This window comes from Carassius auratus, chromosome 17 (genome assembly GCF_003368295.1).
Source record: "Carassius auratus strain Wakin chromosome 17, ASM336829v1, whole genome shotgun sequence".
NCBI lineage: Eukaryota > Metazoa > Chordata > Actinopteri > Cypriniformes > Cyprinidae > Carassius > Carassius auratus.
The window spans coordinates 3440758-3463039 of record NC_039259.1 but is presented as its reverse complement, the minus strand read 5'-3'; the positions used below and the strand labels follow the sequence as shown (position 1 = coordinate 3463039).

The 22282-nt window shown below is 40.0% G+C and overlaps 2 non-coding genes and 1 pseudogene across 2 annotated transcripts; all 3 read left to right on the top strand.

Annotated features, from left to right (window-relative positions):
- The first annotated feature begins 7827 nt into the window (after window positions 1–7827).
- Window positions 7828–7946, top strand: LOC113117955 (5S ribosomal RNA). The gene has a single exon (XR_003294254.1). It is a non-coding gene; the product is annotated as a 5S ribosomal RNA (ribosomal RNA).
- A 1193-nt stretch (window positions 7947–9139) lies between these two features.
- On the top strand, window positions 9140–9258 carry LOC113117957 (5S ribosomal RNA). Its single transcript, XR_003294256.1, has one exon. It is a non-coding gene; the product is annotated as a 5S ribosomal RNA (ribosomal RNA).
- An 8040-nt stretch (window positions 9259–17298) lies between these two features.
- LOC113117962 (uncharacterized) lies at window positions 17299–17412 on the top strand (annotated as a pseudogene).
- The last annotated feature ends 4870 nt before the right edge of the window (window positions 17413–22282 follow it).

Genomic DNA, 22282 nt, shown 5'->3' with positions numbered 1-22282 from the left:
GGATAGAATTCAGCAGAGTAGATGATGAAGAAGGATATTGCATGGAAAAGTATATAGAAGTGAATATGAGGTAAAATGCAAAGGAGCAATCTTAAGAAGTAAGGTGAAATATGCACTAGAAGGAGAAAAGTGCACATGGTATTTCCTGGGTTTAGAAAAAAGGAGGCAAAGTAAGACATATATATATCCATGAAATATATTCAAAAAAGAGAGAGATAATAACAGACTATGTAGAGATCTTGGAGAGGGTGCAAGAGTTTTATAGTGAGTTGTATATGAGAGGATGTGTGGATAAGGCAAGTATAGACGAAAAATTGAAGTGTGTAGAGAGGGAGCTAGGGGAAGAAGAAAAGAGATTGTGTGATAGAGAGATAGAGGAAGAAGAGGTTATAGCTGCAATAGAAGGTTCAAGAAGTGGGAAAAGCCCAGGAAGTGATGGGATAAGGACAGAATTGTATAAATTATATAAAAATGACGTAGCACCAATTTTAGTGGAAGTATATAAGGGAATGGAGAGAACAGAAATAATACAAAGTAAAATGGTAGAGTGAGTGATAACACTAGTTTTTAAAAAGGGGAATAAATTAGATTTAGGACATTTTATGCCGATTAACTTGTTGAACACAGACTACAAAATACTTACCAAAGTTTTAGCAAATAGGATGAAAAGAGTAATAGGAGACATTATTCAGCCAACACAAAGCTACATCATTCCTGGAAGAGATATAGCAAATACAATTGGAACAATCAGAGATGTGACTGAGTATATGACGAGGGATGGGAAGGGTGGGATAGTGTTGGGGATAGACTGGAACAAGGCCTTTGATAGGGTCGAACACAAGTTTTTATTTAAGGTCTTAGAAAAGTTTGGTTTTGGGGAGAGAATGGTAGGATGCGTGAGGAGATTGTATGGAAGTGCAAGAAGCTTTGTAAAGGTGAACGGAATATTGACGGATACATTTGATGTGGGAAGGTCAGTGCGGCAAGGCTGCCCGCTATCCGCTTTAATATATGCCCTTGCAGTTGAACCTTTGGCATAATTAATTTAGAGAGACAAGAGAATAAGAGGAATTGAGTTGCCATATGGAGGGAAGTGTGTAATTAACCAGTATGCCGATGACACAACAGTGACAGTAAGGAAAATAACCAGTGTGGGAAAGGTCTTAGATTGGTAGAAAAATATGGAAAGGCATCAGGGGCAAAAATAAACGGAGAAAAATCTGAAATAATGTATATAAGAGAAGTAGAAAGAGCTGAAGTAGGTGTGAGGGTTGAGGAAAAGTACATGAAAGTGTTGGGTGTATATTAGGTGGTAGGTTTAAAGGAGGCAAGGGCATGGGCTGGAGTGATAAATATGATAAGAACAGTTTGTACTGCATGGAAAGGAAGAAAATGAAGGATAAAAGGGCAAAAAATTGTGGTTAATAATCTTATGCTGTCGGTATGTGTATATGTAATGAGTGTAATTGAAATGCCTGAGTGGGTGATGAATGAGTTAAATAAAATTGTACATGATTTCATATGGGAAGGGAAGGGAGTTAAAATTGCACAAAAAACATTGGTGGTGAGGAAACAGGAAGGTGGACTAAAGCTGATTGATTTAGAAACAAAAAATTTGGCAATAAGAATAAAAACTGTAAAAAAATATATGGAAGGAAGATGGGAGTTTGGTTGGAGAGAATTCTTAAAGAAATACATTGATGATTTTGGAAGAATGGGAGAGTATGGGTGGTATATGGGCTTTAAGCAGTCAATGACTGTGGGAATGCCAGACATATACAGGGAGGTGATGGAGGCATGGAGGCAATTCCTGCCAAAAGCATAGTATGATTGCACAGAGGTGCACACATTTATAAATTTGCCATTGTTTGTAAATGAGAAATTTAAACACAACAATAAAACATTGTATGAGCCCAAATTCTTAGAAGCCACAATAAGGCAAGTGAAGGATATTATGAAGTTATTCCAGGTTTTCTTAGAAATAATTGTATATATGACTGTAAGCAGAGCAGAGTAAAGGCGAACAATATATATGAAAGAATTAAAGCAAGTCTACCATCGAAATGGGTTATAGAAAAAAGTTGTGTAAAGAAAAAACAACAGGATTTGCCTGAGGTGTACATAATGAAAGACGGGAAAAAAATATAACATGAAAAGCATTAGCGTAAAGAAAGTCTATGACCGGTTTTAAATGGATCAAATAAAAGTGCCAGCATCTGAAAAAGTATGGAGTAGGGTGTTTGAAGACTTGGATGTAAAGAAAATATGGTCAAATATGGATATAAAATACAATACTATAGAATGTGAAAATAATGACTTCTTAATCAGAAACAGTAGAATCTATACAAATGTGGTACTAAACAAAATATATAATGCTAATAATGTGATTCGTGATGTAACGATGCATGAGACTTTTTTGCATTATTTTTTGAAATGTAATGAATTTAAAGATTTTTTTGTTTTGTTAAAAAGTCTGTTTAATAAGAATTTTTTTGGATGTGGATTTGGAGGAGGGATGGGGGAAATTATTTTTATTTGGAGTGTTTCAGAAGACAGCAATAGACTTTTGGTTTATCAATTATGTACTAAGCCATGTCAGATTAGCAGTTGTACTTAGACGGAATTATGCACACTTCGAAGGGAGAAAAGTCAAAATAAAAGACTTGTTCAAAGCAATAATGACAAGAGATATTGAAATGTGCTGTAAATATGGGGGAGATGATGTGTCAGGAATCATTCGACAGAATCCAGTAGCGAGTAGAAATAAGGTTTATTTAAACAGTCAGTAGACCAAACAGAATTGCTGGCAGACAACGAGCACCAAGCAGGTCCTAGGGAACACAACAGCTGCAGTGTAGACTCCAAGCAGGGCAGACCAGAAATGTGATGTGCTGAGACGATCCTCAAACATAAGCAGACCACAGATCAAGCAGACATATAAGCTGGATCTCCGAGCAATCCAAGAGCGTGACCAGAACTGCACAGAACAGTGATCAGAACACAGACAGCAAACCAAACGATCTGACACTGAACCTGACTGACACAGCCCTACATATAGGACTAGTAAACGAGACACACCTGCGACTGATCTGATTGCTCGTCAGCGCAGCTGGTGCTGATAGGCAATCAGATCAGTGCAGTACACACAAAATGAGCAAGCAAACCTGCGAACCGTGACATTACCCCACCCCCTAGGAGCGTCACCTGACACTCTCAGAGGGTCCTACCTGGCGATTGTAAGCATCAATAAGGGAATGATCCAATATGTCCCGGGCAGGAACCCAACTCCTCTCCTCCGGACCGTAACCCTCCCAGTCCACCAAGTACTGGAATCCACGTCCCCTCCGCCTTGAGTCCAGGATACGATTAACCGAATAGGCTGGTTCCCCATCTACGATTCGCGGCGGTGGGGGAACCGGGACAGGCGGATTTATAGTTGAACGAAAAACGGGCTTGATTTTAGATACGTGGAAGGCGGGGTGAATCCTCCGGTATGCCGGAGGGAGTTTGAGGCGGACCGTCACCGGACTAAGAATTTTGGTGATGGTAAACGGGCCGATGAATTTAGGAGCTAATTTTCTACAAACGGAGCGGAGAGGAATATCAGCAGATGAAAGCCACACTTTTTGACCAGCGACATAGACGGGAGGTTTCGACCGGTGGTGATCGGCCTGGACCTTAGTGCGCAAACCCACCTGGAGAAGGGTCTCTCTGGCCGTTCTCCAGATGTCTCTGCACCCCTGGACGAATTCGTGAGCAGAGGGGACCGCGACTTCAGATGCCAGACTAGGAAAAATTGGTGGCTGGTACCCTAAACTACACTCAAACGGAGAAAGGCCCGTGGACGACACTGGTAATGAGTTATGCTCATACTCAACCCATGAGACATGCTGACTCCAAGAGGACGGATTCTGTGACGCTAAACATCGTAAAACCTCGTTCCAAATCTTGGTTAGCCCGCTCCGTCTGACCATTGCTCTGGGGATGAAACCCAGAAGAAAGACTGACATTTGCCCCCAGCAACCGACAAAACTATCTCCAAAATTTGGATATAAACTGGGGACCCCTGTCAGAGACCATGTCTGTCGGGAGGCCATGGATACGAAACACGTGGTCTATGACAGCAACTGCTGTCTCTCTGGCAGATGGTAATTTGGGCAGAGGGATAAAATGCGCAGCCTTCGAGAACCTGTCCACCACAGTTAAAACCACTGTGTTACCCTGTGAGGCAGGGAGACCTGTAACGAAATCTAGCGCAATATGTGACCAGGGTCTCGAAGGAACTGACAACGGTTGAAGGAGCCCAGCAGGAGGGCGAGTGGAAGACTTACAACTAGCACAGACCGAGCAGGCCAATACAAAACGACGAGTGTCACGAGCCATAGTTTGCCACCAGAACCGTTGCTTAATGAGAAAAATGGTGCGATTTACTCCTGGATGACACGCCAGCTTGGAACAATGACCCCAGTGAATGACGTTGGACCTCAATTTCTCTGGCACAAATAAACGACCCGGTGGACATCCGGGCGGAGGCACTACCCCATCTAAGGCCATGCGGACCTTCAACTCGATCTCCCAGGTCAACATTGAAACCACACAATTATGTGGAACGATGGACTCGGGAGAAACCGGGCGTTTAGATTGGTCAAAAATGCGGGACAAAGCATCAGGTTTGATGTTCTTGGAACCTGGACGATAGGAAATGGAAAAATCAAACCGACCGAAAAAAAGTGCCCACCGAGCCTGCCTAGAGTTAAGTCGTTTGGCGGATCTGATGTATTCAAGGTTCTTGTGGTCGGTCCAAACAATGAAAGGTACCCCCGAACCCTCCAACCAATGACGCCACTCCTCCAAGGCTAACTTGACTGCCAACAACTCTCTATTACCAATGTCGTAATTACGTTCAGCGGAAGACAAACGATGAGAATAATAAGCGCACGGATGAACCTTGCCGTCCCCAGAGGAGCGCTGGGAGAGAACCGCACCTACCCCCACCTCTGACGCATCGACCTCCACCACAAACTGACGAGAGGAATCAGGAGCAACGAGAATGGGGGCTGAAACAAAGCAGTTCTTGAGTTTAGAGAATGCAACATCAGCTGCACTAGACCACCTGAAAGTCGTCATGGTGGAGGTCAAGGCTGTTAGAGGCGCGGCTAGTTGGCTATAGTTGCAAATAAAACGCCGGTAAAAATTGGCAAAGCCCAGAAACCTCTGCAGGGCCTTGCGGGAATCTAGAGTTGGCCAATTAACCACTGCCTGAATCTTGTCGGGATCCATGCGCACCCCCTCAGACGACACGATATATCCTAAAAAAGGAACAGACTGTCCATGAAAAGCACGGATGAGTTTGGCTGCCAGAGAATCAGAAATATATTTCTCCATGGCCTCCCTCTCCGGAGTGGAAAGAGAGTATAATCTGCCCTTAGGTGGAGACGTACCTGGCAATAAGTCTATAGCACAGTCATAAGGACGGTGCAGAGGAAGAGAAGCAGCTCGGGACTTACTGAACACCTCCTTCAGGTCGAGGTACTCCCCGGGCACGTTAGACAGATCCACCTGCTCATCCTGCAAAACAGAACAAGACACAGAAGAACACGCAGACACCAAACAAGATGCATGACAGTTATCTCTCCAAGACATGACAGAGTTCTGACGCCAATTTATGTGAGGGTTGTGCAGTGTGAGCCAAGGGTGTCCTAACACCACAGGAGCCAATGCGGAGTCAATGAGGAGAAAGTGAATCTCCTCAACGTGGTTACCCGACGTGATCAGACTCACCGGTCCGGTGGAGTGGGTGACCGATGACAGGAGTTGTCCACCCAGTGCGTTAACTGAGATGGGGTGAGTGACGGGAATTATAGGTACTCCCAGACGAAGTGCCAGGTCACGGTCCATAAAACTCCCCTCAGCCCCGGAGTCCACCAGAGCCTCACATCGATGATAAGAGGAGCCCCACTGCAGTCTTACTGGAAGGAGCGTCGCTTCACAAGAGGATTCATCCCAGGATATGCCACCCGTCAGTAACCTCCGTTCTACTGACGGGTGTTGACTTTTACCGGGCACTTAGACGCAAAGTGAACCCCGGCTCCACAGTATAGGCACAGTCCTTGCGCTCTTCTGCGCTCCTTCTCCTCCCTGGAGAGACGAGCTCTGGGTTCCGGATTGACCGAGTCACCAACCACATCACCTGAAGGAAAGACCGGATGGACCTCCATATCTGGAACTCGACCTCGCTGCACCAGAAGACTTCGACGTTATAACCTTGTGTCTACTCGGATAGCTAGCTCAATCAACCCATCCAAAGTTGCAGGTTGCTCCAGGGTGTGTATCTCATTTTGGATGCGGTCGGCCAACCCATGCAAAAACATGTCCCACTGCGCCTCGCTGTTCCACTTACACTCTGCAGCTAGTGTCCGGAATTCAATGGAATAGTCAGTAACCGATCTGTGGTCCTGATGTAAATCCACCAACACTCGGGCTGCTTCCCTGCCTGCAACTGCCCGATCAAAAACTTTCTTGAGCTCAGTGCTGAAAGTCTGGAAAGACTCTAAACAGTCATGTCCCTGTTCCCAAACAGTGGTTCCCCATATAGAAGGGTAATGACAAAAGCCACTTTAGATTCCTCAGTGGGAAATGAGCTCTGAAGAGAAAAAAACCAAGAGCATTTTGTCAAAAATGATCGACATAGATGTGGCTCACCAGCATAGGCAGCAGGAGGAGGCAGACGGGGCTCCGTATTGTAGGTGCGATGATCCGTGGGGGGAACAGCGGGTGGTGGAATAGGCGCAGTGGGCACGTGGGCAGGCTCGACTCTAAGATGTTGTAACTGCTTGGTTAACTCCGATATCTGTCCCACCAAGGCCTGTATTGCTCGACCAGAAGCCATAATCTGTTCGTCTTGTCGATCAAATCGTGCATTATTATTGTGGATGGCTTCTCTCAGTTCGTTTACACTCGCTGGATCCATAACGTGGTCAGATCATTATGTCAGGAATCATTCGACAGAATCCAGTAGCGAGTAGAAATAAGGTTTATTTAAACAGTCAGTAGACCAAACAGAATTGCTGGCAGACAACGGGCACCAAGCAGGTCCTACACAACAGCTGCAGTGTAGACTCCAAGCAGGGCAGACCAGAAATGTGATGTGCTGAGACGATCCTCAAACATAAGCAGACCACAGATCAAGCAGACATATAAGCTGGATCTCCGAGCAATCCAAGAGCGTGACCAGAACTGCACAGAACAGAGATCAGAACACAGAAAGGAAAACCAAACGATCTGACACTGAACCTGACTGACACAGCCCTACATATAGGACTAGTAAACGAGACACACCTGCGACTGATCCGATTGCTCGTCAGCGCAGCTGGTGCTGATAGGCAATCAGATCAGTGCAGTAAACACAAAATGAGCAAGCAAACCTGCGAACCATGACATGATGTTAAGGAATTCTTTGTAACCGGCAATAAATTCATAAAAGAGGGGGAGAGAAACGAGGTTTTGTATAACTGGTAAAAATATATGTTCTGAAGGTTTAAAAAATGACATGATAATGTTGTTTATTGTGAACAATTGAAATTGAACTGGAAATTTTTGAATTTCAAAAAAAAAAAAAGAAAAGTGCACCACCGCGACATTAACTTTTGAATGTATGTATTTATTAAAATGTATATTTTTATTGTTACTTATTTCTTTCCCTTAATTTAGTTCATATTAAAAAAAGACTTTCAAAAGCCTTGAAAACACTTGAGTGGAAAAGGGTCTTTTTCTCTTTGGCCTGCCGGTGTGTCTTCTTTAAATAGCTCGCTCTTGAGTGTTGTACTCGCTTACGGCCATACCACCCTGAGCACGCCCGATCTCGTCTGATCTCGGAAGCTAAGCAGGGTCGGGCCTGGTTAGTACTTGGATGGGAGACCGCCTGGGAATACCAGGTGCTGTAAGCTTTTGCTTTTCCTTCAGCTAACACGCTTTTCCAAGGCTCAGCTTTCATTCTAGTTCCTTTACACTTCTAAATGGATTTGCTGCTTCTTGTTTTTTGTGTGTTTTTTCCTTCTCTGTGCCATCTTTCTGCTTCCGGTGTGACAAAGGACAGCTCAGCGTCGTCATTCTTCCTTTCTCCTGCAGGAGGCGATAGACAGGCCTTTTCTCTCTCTACTACAAACTCTTGAGTGCCGCATGCTCTTTTGGAAATGACGCTCCTCTCTTCAGCTTGAGACAGAGCTTCCCAAATTTGATTGTCATCCGTACCCCTTAGTGGTAAACTACACAGGAGATGTACCCTCTTAGATTTAAAGTTAGTTTTTCAAAAAAAAAACAAACGCATTCTCATGTTCATGTTTCAATGATGCTGGTGTGTGATCAAATGATTTGCAAGTAAACAAATTAAATATTTCAGCTTTTTTGGCACGTTTTCAGTACTTGGAAACAGGACAAGAGTTTTTCATCTAAAAAAAAAAAAGCATTAAACTCGACAGCAAATATTTATTAATTTTAGTAAAACATATAGGCATGCTTTTTCTGTTTTAAAATAACTAAATTCACCACAAATTACCTGCACTCAAAGTTCATCACCACAATATTTTATTTTATTTTATTTTAACCAGCTTACATTTCTGATTTTAAAGTTCAAAAATAGGCCCCTATTTACTTCCAGCCAAAGTGCTTCAACGCAATATTGATTGTTTTAATTGACATTAATTTTATTAATTAATTTAAACATTTTGTTTTAATTTAATTTAATTTAACCATGTTTGAAATTTCTGTTTTTACATCCCTAAATTCACCCCAAATTACATTGAATTTAAAGTGCCTATCCGCAATATTTGTTTACTTTTATTTTATTTTTGGTTTGGTTTGGTTTTATTTGAACCAGATGACATTCCTGATGATAAAGTTAAAAATACGCCCCCAATTACTTCCACACAAAGTGCGTCACCGCGACATTGACTTTTGAATGTATGTATTTATTAATATGTGTATTTTTTTGTTACTTATCTCTTTCCCTAAATTTAGTTCATATTAATAAAAGAGAGAAGACTTTTAAAAGACTTGAAAACTCTTGAGTGGAAAAGGGTCTGTTTCTCTTTGGCCTGCTGGTGTGTCTTCTTTAAATAGCTCGCTCTTGAGTGTTGTACTCGCTTACGGCCATACCACCCTGAGCACGCCCGATCTCGTCCGATCTCGGAAGCTAAGCAGAGTCGGGCCTGGTTAGTACTTGGATGGGAGACCGCCTGGGAATACCAGGTGCTGTAAGCTTTTGCTTTTCCTTGAGCTAACACGCTTGTCCAAGGCTCAGCTTTTATTCTAGTTCCTTTACACTTCTAAATGGATTTGCTGCTGCTTGTTTTTTGTGTTTTTTCCTTCTCTGTGCCATCTTTCTGCTTCCGGTGTGACAAAGGACAGCTCAGCGTCGTCATTCTTCCTTTCTCCTGCAGGAGGCGATAGACAGGCCTTTTCTCTCTCTACTACAAACTCTTGAGTGCCGCATGCTCTTTTGGAAATGACGCTCCTCTCTTCAGCTTGAGACAGAGCTTCCCAAATTTGATTGTCATCCGTACCCCTTAGTGGTAAACTACACAGGAGATGTACCCTCTTAGATTTAAAGTTAGTTTTTAAAAAAAAAACATAACACATTCTGATGTTCGTGTTTCACTGATGTTGGTGTGTGATCAAATGATTTGCAAGTAAACAAATGAAATATTTCAGCTTTTTGGCACTTTTTCTGTACTTTGAAAACTCGTCAGCAAATATTTATTCATTTTAGGAAAACATATAGACATGCCCTTTCTGTTTTAAAATCACCAAATTCACTCCAAATTCACCCATCACCATAATATTTTATTTTATTTTAACCAGGTGACATTTCTAATTTTAAAGTTCAAAAATAGGCCCCTATTTACTTCCAGTCAAAGTGCTTAAACGCAATATTGATTGTATTTATTGATATTAATTTTATTAATTCAATTAAACATTTTGTTTTAATTTAAATAAATTTAACCATGTTTGAAATTTCTGTTTTTAAATCAGTAAATTTACCCCAAATTACATTCAAAGTGCCTAACCACAATATGTGTTTACTTTTATTTTTTATTTTATTTTTGGTTCGGTTTTATTTGAACCAGATTACATTTCTGATGATAAAGTTAAAAATATGCCCCAATTACTTCCACACAATGTGAGTCACCGCAATATTTTATTCATTTATTTAGAATTTAACTTAATTTAATTTTAACCAGAAGACATTTCTGTTTTTAAATCACTAAGGTCACCCCAAATTACATCAAATTTAAAGTGCCTAACCACAATATTTTTATATTTTATTTTTTGTTTGGTTTGGTTTTATTTGAACCAGATGACAATCGTGATGATAAAGTTAAAAATACGCCCCTTATTATTTCCACACGAAGTGCGTCACCGCGACATTGACTTTTGAATGTATGTATTTATTAAAATGTATATTTTTATTGTTGCTTATTTCTTTCCCTTAATTTAGTTCATATTAAAAAAAGATAGAAGACTTTTAAAAGACTTGAAAACTCTTGAGTGGAAAAGGGTCTTTTTCTCTTTGGCCTGCCGGTGTGTCTTCTTTAAATAGCTCGCTCTTGAGTGTTGTACTCGCTTACGGCCATACCACCCTGAGCACGCCCTAGTGGAAGCAGGAAGTGAGTTGGCAGCAGAAGGGAGAGAAAGGCTCTTCCAAACTTTTTCTTTCATTTAAGTTTTGGTTGATAGATTAGCAAAGTTTGTTTGAGATTAAAAGTTTATTGTTTTTGACGGTGCTGCCCTGAGCAGAAGTAGCTGCTCAGGGGAGGGCAAAATGAGCAACCTGCTCACAATGGACGGATCTACTAATATTGACAAGGACATGGCTATGGACAAGGAACAAGGTAAAGGAATTGAGAAGGAGCAGCGGAGAGTGCAAAGTGGAGGATCAGGGAGAAGGGAGGAGAAGAATATGCAAGAGCGAGAAAAAGAGTATGCAAAGGAGGCAACAATGATTGTAAACGTGGCAGAGGTGGATGGGGGGAAAGCAGAAGATGTGATAGTCGCTTTGATTGCAAAGGTAGGAGTGACAAAAGTATTGGCTGTGAGGCCAAGATTGAATAAGGAATTTGAAATAACTTTGGAAAGTGAGAGTTGCTGTGAAAGCCTAAAGGAAGGTTTAATGGTCAAAGGAACCCAGTGTGAGGTGAGAAGTTTAAGCACAAGAGAGTATGTCATCTCCTTTATGCATCTACCATGTTACATAACAGATGAAGAGATCAAAAGTAAGCTGAATACGTGGGGCGTCTCTGCAACATTGGAGATCAGAAGTAGACTATATCCAGGTATGAGCATCACAACTCTATGTCTGGGATAAATTCCTTAGGGACGTCACCTCTCTCCCATATAGCACACGTTTTGAAACTGCAGAGGGGGCACAGTATTTCAGAGTGATACATGACAGACAGGTTAAGATCTGTCGTCTATGTAGGGGTCCGGGGCATGTAATGAAAGACTGTCCCGAGTTTAGGTGCCGAGACTGTGACGAGCTGGGACACTTCGCCAGAGAGTGTGATGCGGTGAGATGCCCCGACTGTAAGAAGGTGTTGGTGAAATGTGAGTGCTGGATGGGGGCTGAGGAGGACGAGGAAAACAATATGGAAGCAGAGGAAACACAAAGTGAAGAGGAGGAAGAGGAGAAGCAAATGGAAGAAAGGGAGCAAGATGAAGGGGAACAAGCTGGAAGGACAGTGAGGAGTGAAGGCAGAAAAGAACAAGAGGGCAAGAATCTGGTGGCGAAAGAAGAAGAACAGGAAGCTTTGGAGAGCCAGGAGGAACAGGACGAGATGGAGGAAGACCATGGGGAGGTCAATAAGCAAGTCGAGGAAAAGGGGACAACAAGAAGACGTCTTTTGAAGGTAGAACAAAACCATGAGCAAGCCAAAAAAAGACATGTGATGATAATGGAAACTGGGGATACAGAAGTAAAGGGAGTGGAGTGGGATCAAAATAGGTATGAGACATTGTCGGCGAAGGGGGACGATGGGGAATGAGGAAGAAGAGGTGGATTCTTTTTTGTATGTTTTTGAGCATTGCAACCATTAATGTTCGTGGGTTATTGGATCAAGTGAAATTTGAAAGACTGAAAGAAGTTTGTAAGAGGGCAAATGTATTAATGATTCAAGAGACAAATTGGAGGGATGATGTAATGACTGAGTTCAAAAAGAAATGGAAAGGGGATGTTTTATGCAATCATGGAGATGGAAGAAAAGGGAGAGGAGTAGCAATCTTAATAAAAAAAGGGGTGTGCGAAGAGGTACGAGAAGTGTATAATGATGAAGAGGGGAAATGTCTGGCGGTGGAAATAGAGGATGGTGGAGGGGAAAAAGTCATTTTATGTAATGTACATGCTCCTGTTGTAGAAAAGGAAAAGGTTGATTTCTTTAAGAAATTGAGGACTAGTATGGAAAAATGGAAGAGGTTTGTAATAATTGGAGATTTTAATACGACTTTTAGCAAGATGGATTTAGCAGAGGGAATGGTCTTTAAATCAGATGGAGGGAGGAAAGAGCTGAAGAGTATAATGGAAGAAAATGATTTAGTGGATATATGGAGAGCAAGAAATGAAGGTATCAGGGAATTCTCAAGAGAACAAGTGGTTAAAAAATGTATGTGCGCAAGCAGAATAGATTTTGCAATATGTAAAAAAGATTTTATGAATGTGGTGGATAATATTTATTATAAAAAAACGTCATTAAGTGATCATAAAGTTGTATGGGTGCGGATTGATTTGAGTGGAATGAAGAGAGGGCCAGGGTTATGGATTCTAAATACGGAATTTTTAAAGGAAATTAGTTTTAAAAAAGGAGTAGAAGAAGTAATAAAGGAAGAACAGAAAGATCGATTGTACAAAGAAGATAAACGAATATGGTGGTATAATGTTAAATATAGAATTGGGAAGTATGCAAAGAACTTTGGTAAAATGATGATGAGGGTAAGGAATCTTGAAGAAAATAAAATAAGAAAGGAGTTGAAAGATATTCTGAATGAGGGAGGGGAAAATGTGGAAAGAATCTTAGTATTAGAAAAAAAGCTTAAGGAAATAGAAGAAAGACATTTTAGAGGGGAGGTGATAAGAAGCAGGGCAAAATATGAAGTAGAAGGGGAAAAATGTACAAAGTTTTTCTTTAATCTTGAAAAAAGTAGACAGAGAGAAGGAATGATTAAGGAGATCAAAAGAGAGAGTGGTGAGATGGTAAAAGAAACAGAAGAGGTTTTAAAAGAAATAACGGAATTTTATAAGAAGCTGTTTAGCAAAGGAAAAATTGAAAAAACAGAAAAAGAATTTTTGATTGGGAAAATTGAGAAAAAATTAGATATGGATAATAAAAAAATGAGTGATGAGGGGATAAAAAAAGAAGAAATTGAATGTGCCATAACGCAATTGAATAATGGAAAAAGTCCTGGAAGAGATGGGCTTTCAGGGGAGTTCTACAAACATTTTAAGGAAGTGTTGACACCAATTTTAAAGGAAGTATATGATGAGATATTTGAAAAGGAAGAAACAAGTCATTTAATGGGGATTGGGGTAATTAAATTAATTTTTAAGAAGAGGGGGGATAAGAATGATTTGAAAAACTACAGGCCAATAACCATGCTAAATACAGACTATAAAATTTTAGCAAAGATATTAGCAAACCGTTTGAAGAAAATTCTACCAAACATTATTGAAACAAACCAGGCATATGCTATCGAAGGAAGGGATATTACAGACACAGTGTGTAGTATAAGAGATGTAGTGAGCTATATGGTGGAGGGAAGGAAAAAGGGATATGTTATAAGTCTAGATTTAGAAAAAGCCTTCGACAGAGTCGAGCATGAATTCTTGTTTGCAATTCTTGAAAAGTTTGATTTTGGGCAAAATTTCATAAAATGGTTGAGGATTTTATACAAGGGGGCAAAAAGCCAAATAAAATGTAATGGGTTTTTAACTGGAGCTTTCAGTGTCTCAAGGTCTATAAGACAAGGCTGTCCTTTGTCAGCCCAATTATATAGTTTAGTGGCAGAATCCCTGGGGTTAGCAATAATGGGGGAAAAGGAAATCAAAGGAGTGGTCTTAAGAGATAATGAAGAACTACAAAAAGTATATCAATACGCAGATGACACAACACTAATAGTAAAGGATGTCAAAAGTGTTAAAAAAGCAATGGAAATATTGCAAAGGTACTGCAAAGGATCTGGGGCCAAAATTAACGTACAGAAAACAGTTTATATGAATATTGGTGATGGGGAGAACATTCAAAGCCTATTTCCTTTTAAAGAAGAAGAAGGCTTAAAGGTGTTAGGAATCAGGATAGGGAAAAATGAACGAGAAATGAGGGATATGATGTGGGATGATGTGATTGGAAGGATGGAGAGAGTTTTAAATTTCTGGAAAATGAGGGAACTAATATTGAGGGGGAAGGTGTTAGTACTGAATGCCTTAATGCTATCGAAAATGTGGTATGTGTTGAGTGTTACACCGATGCCAAGGTGGATAAGTAAAAGAATAAAAGCGGCTGTTTTGAAATTTCTATGGGATTCAAAACCATCAAAGGTAGCGTACGAGACAATAATAGGAGATGTGAAAGATGGAGGGTTGGGTTTGCAGGATCCAGAATTAAAGAAAAAGAGTTTTAGAGTTAAAATAGTGAGAAAATTTTTGAGTGAAGAAAATCAGGCACAATGGCCAGAGTTAATGAATTTGTTTTTAAACAAATGTGGAAATATGAATATTGGAGCAGATATTTTATGGATGAAATTGAAGCAAAATATGATGTTCGGAATTCCAGAATTTTATATAGAAGTATTGGAAGCATGGGGAGAATTTAAAATAAATGTGGGCATAAAGCCTAGAAGAAGAGAAGAAATGCTAAATCAACCTTTGTTCTTAAATGATAATGTTTTATATAAAGGAAAAGAACTGTATTTTAAACAGTGGATTAAAGCTGGGTTCAAGAGAGTGAAAGATGTTTTATACGAAGTAAAAGAAGGATTCTTTCCATTCCAAGCAATTGTGGATGAGGTGAGAGAGGTGGAGGATGATGTAAATGTGAAAATTTTGGAAAAACAATATGAACAGGTAAAGGAAGCAATCCCTGGACAATGGATAAGGATCATTGAGGGAGGAAATGGAAATGAAGGGGACAAGATGAAGGTATTTATGAAAGAGAAGGGAGAAGAAATCTCTTTTAATCAAAGTTCAGTGAAAGAGTTTTATGGGTTTTTCAGGAATTTAGTGTTTAAAGAGCCGGTGGCTGTTAAATTTTGGGAAAAAGTGTTTAACGATTTTGATAAGAGGATGTTATGGAAAAATCTGGGAAAATGGTACATGGATGCGAGAATGGAAAACTTAGAGTTTTGTATAAGACATAACATAATATTTTCAGAGCTAAAGTTGTACAAAATGGGATTAACCGAAAATGCCATGTGTAAAGTGTGTTTGATAAAAGAGGAAGGAATCTTGCATATATTTTTGTCATGTATGGAGTTACAAGCTTTTAAACTGAAAATGAAAAATTTGGTAAAAGAACTGTTGGGGGATAAAGGGGATGAAATTGAGAATGAACAAATCTGGAGTTGTATGTTCTTATTTGGAGTTAACATAGACTGTGAAAAACGGAATGTGATAAATATATTCTTGACTGTTGGGAGGTTTATAATATGGCAGAGAAGGAATTTCGCAAGAAAGGAAAAGAAGAAGTGGGATTTGTGGTCTAGCTTTAAAAGGAAATTGGAAGATTATATAAAGACATTAGAGGAATACTTTAAGAGTGAGGGGAAGATGCAGATACTTGATAAGTTGATAGGGAAAGATAATCCATTTATTAAAAATACATTGAATGGATTAGAATTGAATTTAGAAAAGAGAGGTGAGGTCTGATAAATATGTGAAGGTTGACAAAAGTGCATAATTGAATGTATGCTTGTATATGAATGTAAATATAAATAAATAAATTAAAAAAAAAAAAAAAAAAAAAAAAAAAAGCACGCCCGATCTCGTCCGATCTCGGAAGCTAAGCAGGGTCGGGCCTGGTTAGTACTTGGATGGGAGACCGCCTGGGAATACCAGGTGCTGTAAGCTTTTGCTTTTCCTTGAGCTAACACGCTTGTCCAAGGCTCAGCTTTCATTCTAGTTCCTTTACACTTCTAAATGGATTTGCTGCTTCTTGTTTTTGTGTGTTTTTTCCTTCTCTGTGCCATCTTTCTGCTTCCGGTGTGACAAAGGACAGCTCAGCCTCGTCATTCTTCCTTTCTCCTGCAGGAGGCGATAGACAGGCCTTTTCTCTCTCTACTACAAACTCTTGAGTACCGCATGCTCTTTTGGAAATGACGCTCCTCTCTTCAGCTTGAGACAGAGCTTCCCAAATTTGATTGTCATCCGTACCCCTTAGTGGTAAACTACACAGGAGATGTACCCTCTTAGATTTAAAGTTAGTTTTTCAAAAAACAAACAAACGCATTCTCATGTTCATGTTTCAATGATGCTGGTGTGTGGTCAAATGATTTGCAAGTAAACAAATTAAATATTTCAGCTTTTTTGGCACGTTTTCAGTACTTGGAAACAGGACAAGAGTTTTTCATCTAAAAAAAAAAAAGCATTAAACTCGACAGCAAATATTTATTCATTTTAGTAAAACATATAGGCATGCCCTTTCTGTTTTAAAATCACTAAATTCACCACAAATTACCTGCACTCAAAGTTCATCACCACAATATTTTATTTTATTTTAACCAGCTTACATTTCTGATTTTAAAGTTCAAAAATAGGCCCCTATTTACTTCCAGCCAAAGTGCTTCAACGCAATATTGTTTTCATTGACATTAATTTTCTTAATTCATTTAAACATTTTGTTTTAATTTAATTTAATTTAACCATGTTTGAAATTTCTGTTTATAAATCACTAAATTCACCCCAAATTACATTGAATTTAAAGTGCCTAACTGCAATATTTGTTTACTTTTATTTTTTATTTTATTTTTGGTTTGGTTTTGTTTTATATGAACCAGATGACATTCCTGATGATAAAGTAAAAAATACGCCCCCAATTACTTCCACACAAAGTGCGTCACCGCGACATTGACTTTTGAATGTATGTATTTATTAAAATGTGTATTTTTTTGTTACTTATTTATTTCCCTTAATTTAGTTCCTATTTAAAAAAGAGAGAAGACTTTTAAAAGACTTGAAAACACTTGAGTGGAAAAGGGTCTTTTTCTGTTTGGCCTGCTGGTGTGTCTTCTTTAAATAGCTCGCTCTTGAGTGTTGTACTCGCTTACGGCCATACCACCCTGAGCACGCCCGATCTCGTCCGATCTCGGAAGCTAAGCAGGGTCGGGCCTGGTTAGTACTTGGATGGGAGACCGCCTGGGAATGGCTCATGACCCCCCCAAGTACATATATCTCAAACCTGGGATGGATCGAAAATGATCAAAATGGATGGTGCCACCTGGTGGTCAAAGTGTTATTTACAGAAATTGTCATGTACAAGGCATAGTTTATTGAAATCCTGATTGTTTTATTATTTTCATAGTTTGAGTTGATGTAGCTGATGATATTCATATGGTCAAGTGGAAAAAGTGTGCAATTGTTACATTTTTGGGCTGAATTAAGAAATATGTGTACACATCATCAAAGACATCAGAGCCGTTCACAGAACTCATTTTTGTGACCACCCAGGGGGTACAGCAAGCGCACGGTGGGGTGTGTTCACACCTCTGGTAGTGACGGAGAAGAAACAAGGACTTCTAGTTGCTCTGATGGGTTTCAAAAGGGATGGGATAGTGTAAAAAAAAAAAACAAGCATTCAGAGACTCCAAAATACTGGAAATACTTTTACAACTTTTATTTTTCACCCAGATTGTGTTTCATTTAAAAGGCAATGCATGAAAACACAAGTAAACAAGATCTGTTTGGTTTAAAGCTCGCTCACCACAACAAGGTACAGATCTACGAGCGAGAACACGAGAGACAAACATTTACTACCATTTGCAAACATTTTGTTAAACATGGAAGCTGACAGACATACAAACATCACAAGGACACGCACACATAAATAACATTAATAATAATCAAAAACACTTAATTAAAAACACAAACTTTTGATTTGGTACAGGCCCAAGCCCAATAAAGAACAGGATTATCCAAAGACTCAGGTCACTAATCAACAAATAAAGTGTTTTCTTTGGCAAATTTTTGTTAAACATGAAGCAGACAAAGACATACAAACAACACACGAAAAAAACACAGATTATCTGAACATGAACAATCACTTAAGGGTTATGAAAACTGATTGTGTTAGATCAGAACTGATTAAGGCTAAAGATTGGCCTTGATATTGAACATAGGCCAGAACATGTTTGTATAAAAAAAAAAAAAAAGATACTACAAAGTGCATTTTAAGAGCAACATAAAGAATAATAAAAAACAAACAAGAACATTCTAAAGTAAAACTGGAAAGTGCATTTTTTTTAACTTTTGAACTATATAAATTGTTTGTGTTTGTTTGTTTGTGTTTCAAAGTGCTTCAAGTACAATCTAACAAACAAACAAGCCTCTTTCTCTCTCCTACAGATGGCACAGGAGAAGTGGCATCACACAGGTACGTTATTTACACAGTTATTTACACAGAACCAGCAGTATGGGTGCTGCCGACACAGGGGGTGGTCCATAGGTGGACGCAGCAGCCCTTGGCTGGAGGTGGGTGGACGCAGCAGGCCTTGGCCGAGTGGAGGAGGACGACACCATGGGCTGAACGGGCCAGTTCACAGGAGGCACAGGCTCTGGCTCTTCAACAAATAATCTGGAAATAAAATAAAATACACATTTAATGAGTATTGATATGATGTGTGTGCTATTTGCTTTCCACAGCCAACAGGTGAAAACAAAGTGCTTATGACAACTTACCCCCGCTTCTCACCACGCCTTTTTCCAGCCTCATGATGAACGTGCTGGTACTGGACCTGAGGCCGGTCTGGCGGTGGGAGGGATGTTGGTAGCGCAGGAGCTTCCGGGAACGGTGCGTCCGACCAGCACTTTCAGGTGAGGCGTCACCTTCGGCAGTACCGTCGCCCCGTAGTTGGCCTTTTTCTCCTCCCTGGCAGCGAAGGTCGAGATGGACTTGGCGTTCAAGTTGAGCAGTTGGAATGGCGAGACCGCCGAGGATGGGGTCATCTTGAACTCGGTCTGCAATCCTCTTATACTGTCCCTTCAAAGAAGCCGTGACCTTGCTGGGGGAGGTGAGCTGATTGGCCGGCGCTCGGTTCTTCAGCATCTTGAGGAGGAGGTATCTTGGGATCCAGCCATGTAGGGTCATCAACGGTGCTGGGGGCCTCTGCCACAGACTTTGCTGCCTCTGTACACTGCAGCCTGGCTTCTCCTTGCCGGTACATAACGATGTTGGGGGTACTGGTGTTGCTGTTGATGGCTGACCAGCGATGATTTGGTGGTCAAGCTCTTCCTGCAGACATCATAGTCAAAGGTCTCCCTGGCGACGGCATGGATCTTCAGATGCCTCGTCAGGTTGGACTTTTCAGTGAAAGTCTTGTGGCACACGCTGCACCGATGTCTAGGCTTCTCCATGTTTCATCTGGTACAGTAAAACATGAATAAATGAGTAAAACTAAAAGCAGATGAGGGCTTAAATACATTTTTATAGATCCTGCAGCCCTAGTAAAAGTAGTAACCAAAAACAACCCATTCATTCATCACTTTGTTTTTAGCATGCAAATAGCAGTTGACATGTTTACATTTCTAAAGCATATTTACACATCGAATTTCAACTCCACACTGTTGTAACACTATCTCTTTCATGGTCATAAGAAGTGAACTAAAGTGTCTGATCACATTTTGGAAGAATTTCCAGGGATAATCTTCTCCATGTTTCATCTGGTACAGTAAAACATGAATAAATGAGTAAAACTAAAAGCAGATGAGGGCTTAAATACATGTTTATAGACCCTGCAGCCCTCGTAAAAGTAGTAACCAAAAACAGCCCATTCATTCATCACTTGTTTTTAGCATGCAAATCGCGGTTGACATGTTTACACTTCTAAAGCATATTTACACATCGAATTTCAACTCCACACTGCTGTAAGACTATCTATATGGTCTTAAGAAGTGAGCGAGAGTGTTTGATCACGTTTTTAAAGAATTTCCAGAGATCGTCAGGTCATTACAGCGGCGATTGGTAGCTCATTCATTCATTTTAAATGCATTTAGCATGCTAATCGCGATTGATATTCTAACACACCTAAAGCATATTTAAGCTTTACATTTCGAGTCCACACAGTAGTAGTACATTCTTCAACGTCTCAACATGTAAAATCAATAGTCTGGTCCCATTTCAAAACGCATTTCAGAGAGATAAAACCTAGCTATTTTAATGTAAACAAGCGGAGCTAAAAAGTTAGTGTCAGTACGGGCGCTGACGAGATATTACCATGTAAAACCTTGAATATCAGCCAAATTATCACAAAATATATGGAGTTTCATTCATTACTTAGCACATAATTATACCAAACGTACCTGATAGTAAAGAAAACAGTCCAATCGATCATCAATGGCCGCCAGTATTTTTAAAACAGCTCATACAGCTAGATGACGTTTACCGATCCTCGCTCAATGATTGGCCTGTTGAGCACTGAGCTCTGCTCAGCATTGCTCAACCATTGGCTGATCGCTGCTCAGCTCTGCTCAACCATTGGACGGCTGACGATCGCTTAGGTACTTGGAGGAGAATTCGCCTGGGAATGGCTCATGACCCCCCCAAGTACATATATCTCAAACCTGGGATGGATCGAAAATGATCAAAATGGATGGTGCCACCTGGTGGTCAAAGTGTTATTTTACAGAAATTGTCATGTACAAGGCATAGTTTATTGAAATCCTGATTGTTTTATTATTTTCATAGTTTGAGTTGATGTAGCTGATGATATTCATATGGTCAAGTGGAAAAGTGTGCAATTGTTACATTTTTGGGTGCTGAATTAAGAAATATGTGTACACATCATCAAAGACATCAGAGCCGTTCACGAGAACTCATTTTTGTGACCACCCAGGGGGTACAGCAAGCGCACGGTGGGGTGTGTTCACACCTCTGGTAGTGACGGAGAAGAAACAAGGACTTCTAGTTGCTCTGATGGGTTTCAAAAGGGATGGGATAGTGTAAAAAAAAAAAACAAGCATTCAGAGACTCCAAAATACTGGAAATACTTTTACAACTTTATTTTTCACCCAGATTGTGTTTCATTTAAAAGGCAATGCATGAAAACACAAGTAAACAGATCTGTTTGGTTTAAAGCTCGCTCACCACAAACAAGGTACAGATCTACGAGCGAGAACACGAGAGACAAACATTTACTACCATTTGCAAACATTTTGTTAAACATGGAAGCTGACAGACATACAAACATCACAAGGACACGCACACATAAATAACATTAATAATAATCAAAAACACTTAATTAAAAACACAAACTTTTGATTTGTACAGGCCCAAGCCCAATAAAGAACAGGATTATCCAAAGACTCAGGTCACTAATCAACAAATAAAGTGTTTTCTTTGGCAAATTTTTGTTAAACATGAAGCAGACAAAGACATACAACAACACACGAAAAAAACACAGATTATCTGAACATGAACAATCACTTAAGGGTTATGAAAACTGATTGTGTTAGATCAGAACTGATTAAGGCTAAAGATTGGCCTTGATATTGAACATAGGCCAGAACATGTTTGTATAAAAAAAAAAAAAAAGATACTACAAAGTGCATTTTAAAGAGCAACATAAAGAATAATAAAAAACAAACAAGAACATTCTAAAGTAAAACTGGAAAGTGCATTTTTTTTTAACTTTTGAACTATATAAATTGTTTGTGTTTGTTTGTTTGTGTTTCAAAGTGCTTCAAGTACAATCTAACAAACAAACAAGCCTCTTTCTCTCTCCTACAGATGGCACAGGAGAAGTGGCATCACACAGGTACGTTATTTACACAGTTTATTTACACAGAACCAGCAGTATGGGTGCTGCCGACACAGGGGGTGGTCATAGGTGGACGCAGCAGCCCTTGGCTGGAGGTGGGTGGACGCAGCAGGCCTTGGCCGAGTGGAGGAGGACGACACCATGGGCTGAACGGGCCAGTTCACAGGAGGCACAGGCTCTGGCTCTTCAACAAATAATCTGAAATAAAATAAAATACACATTTAATGAGTATTGATATGATGTGTGTGCTATTTGCTTTCCACAGCCAACAGGT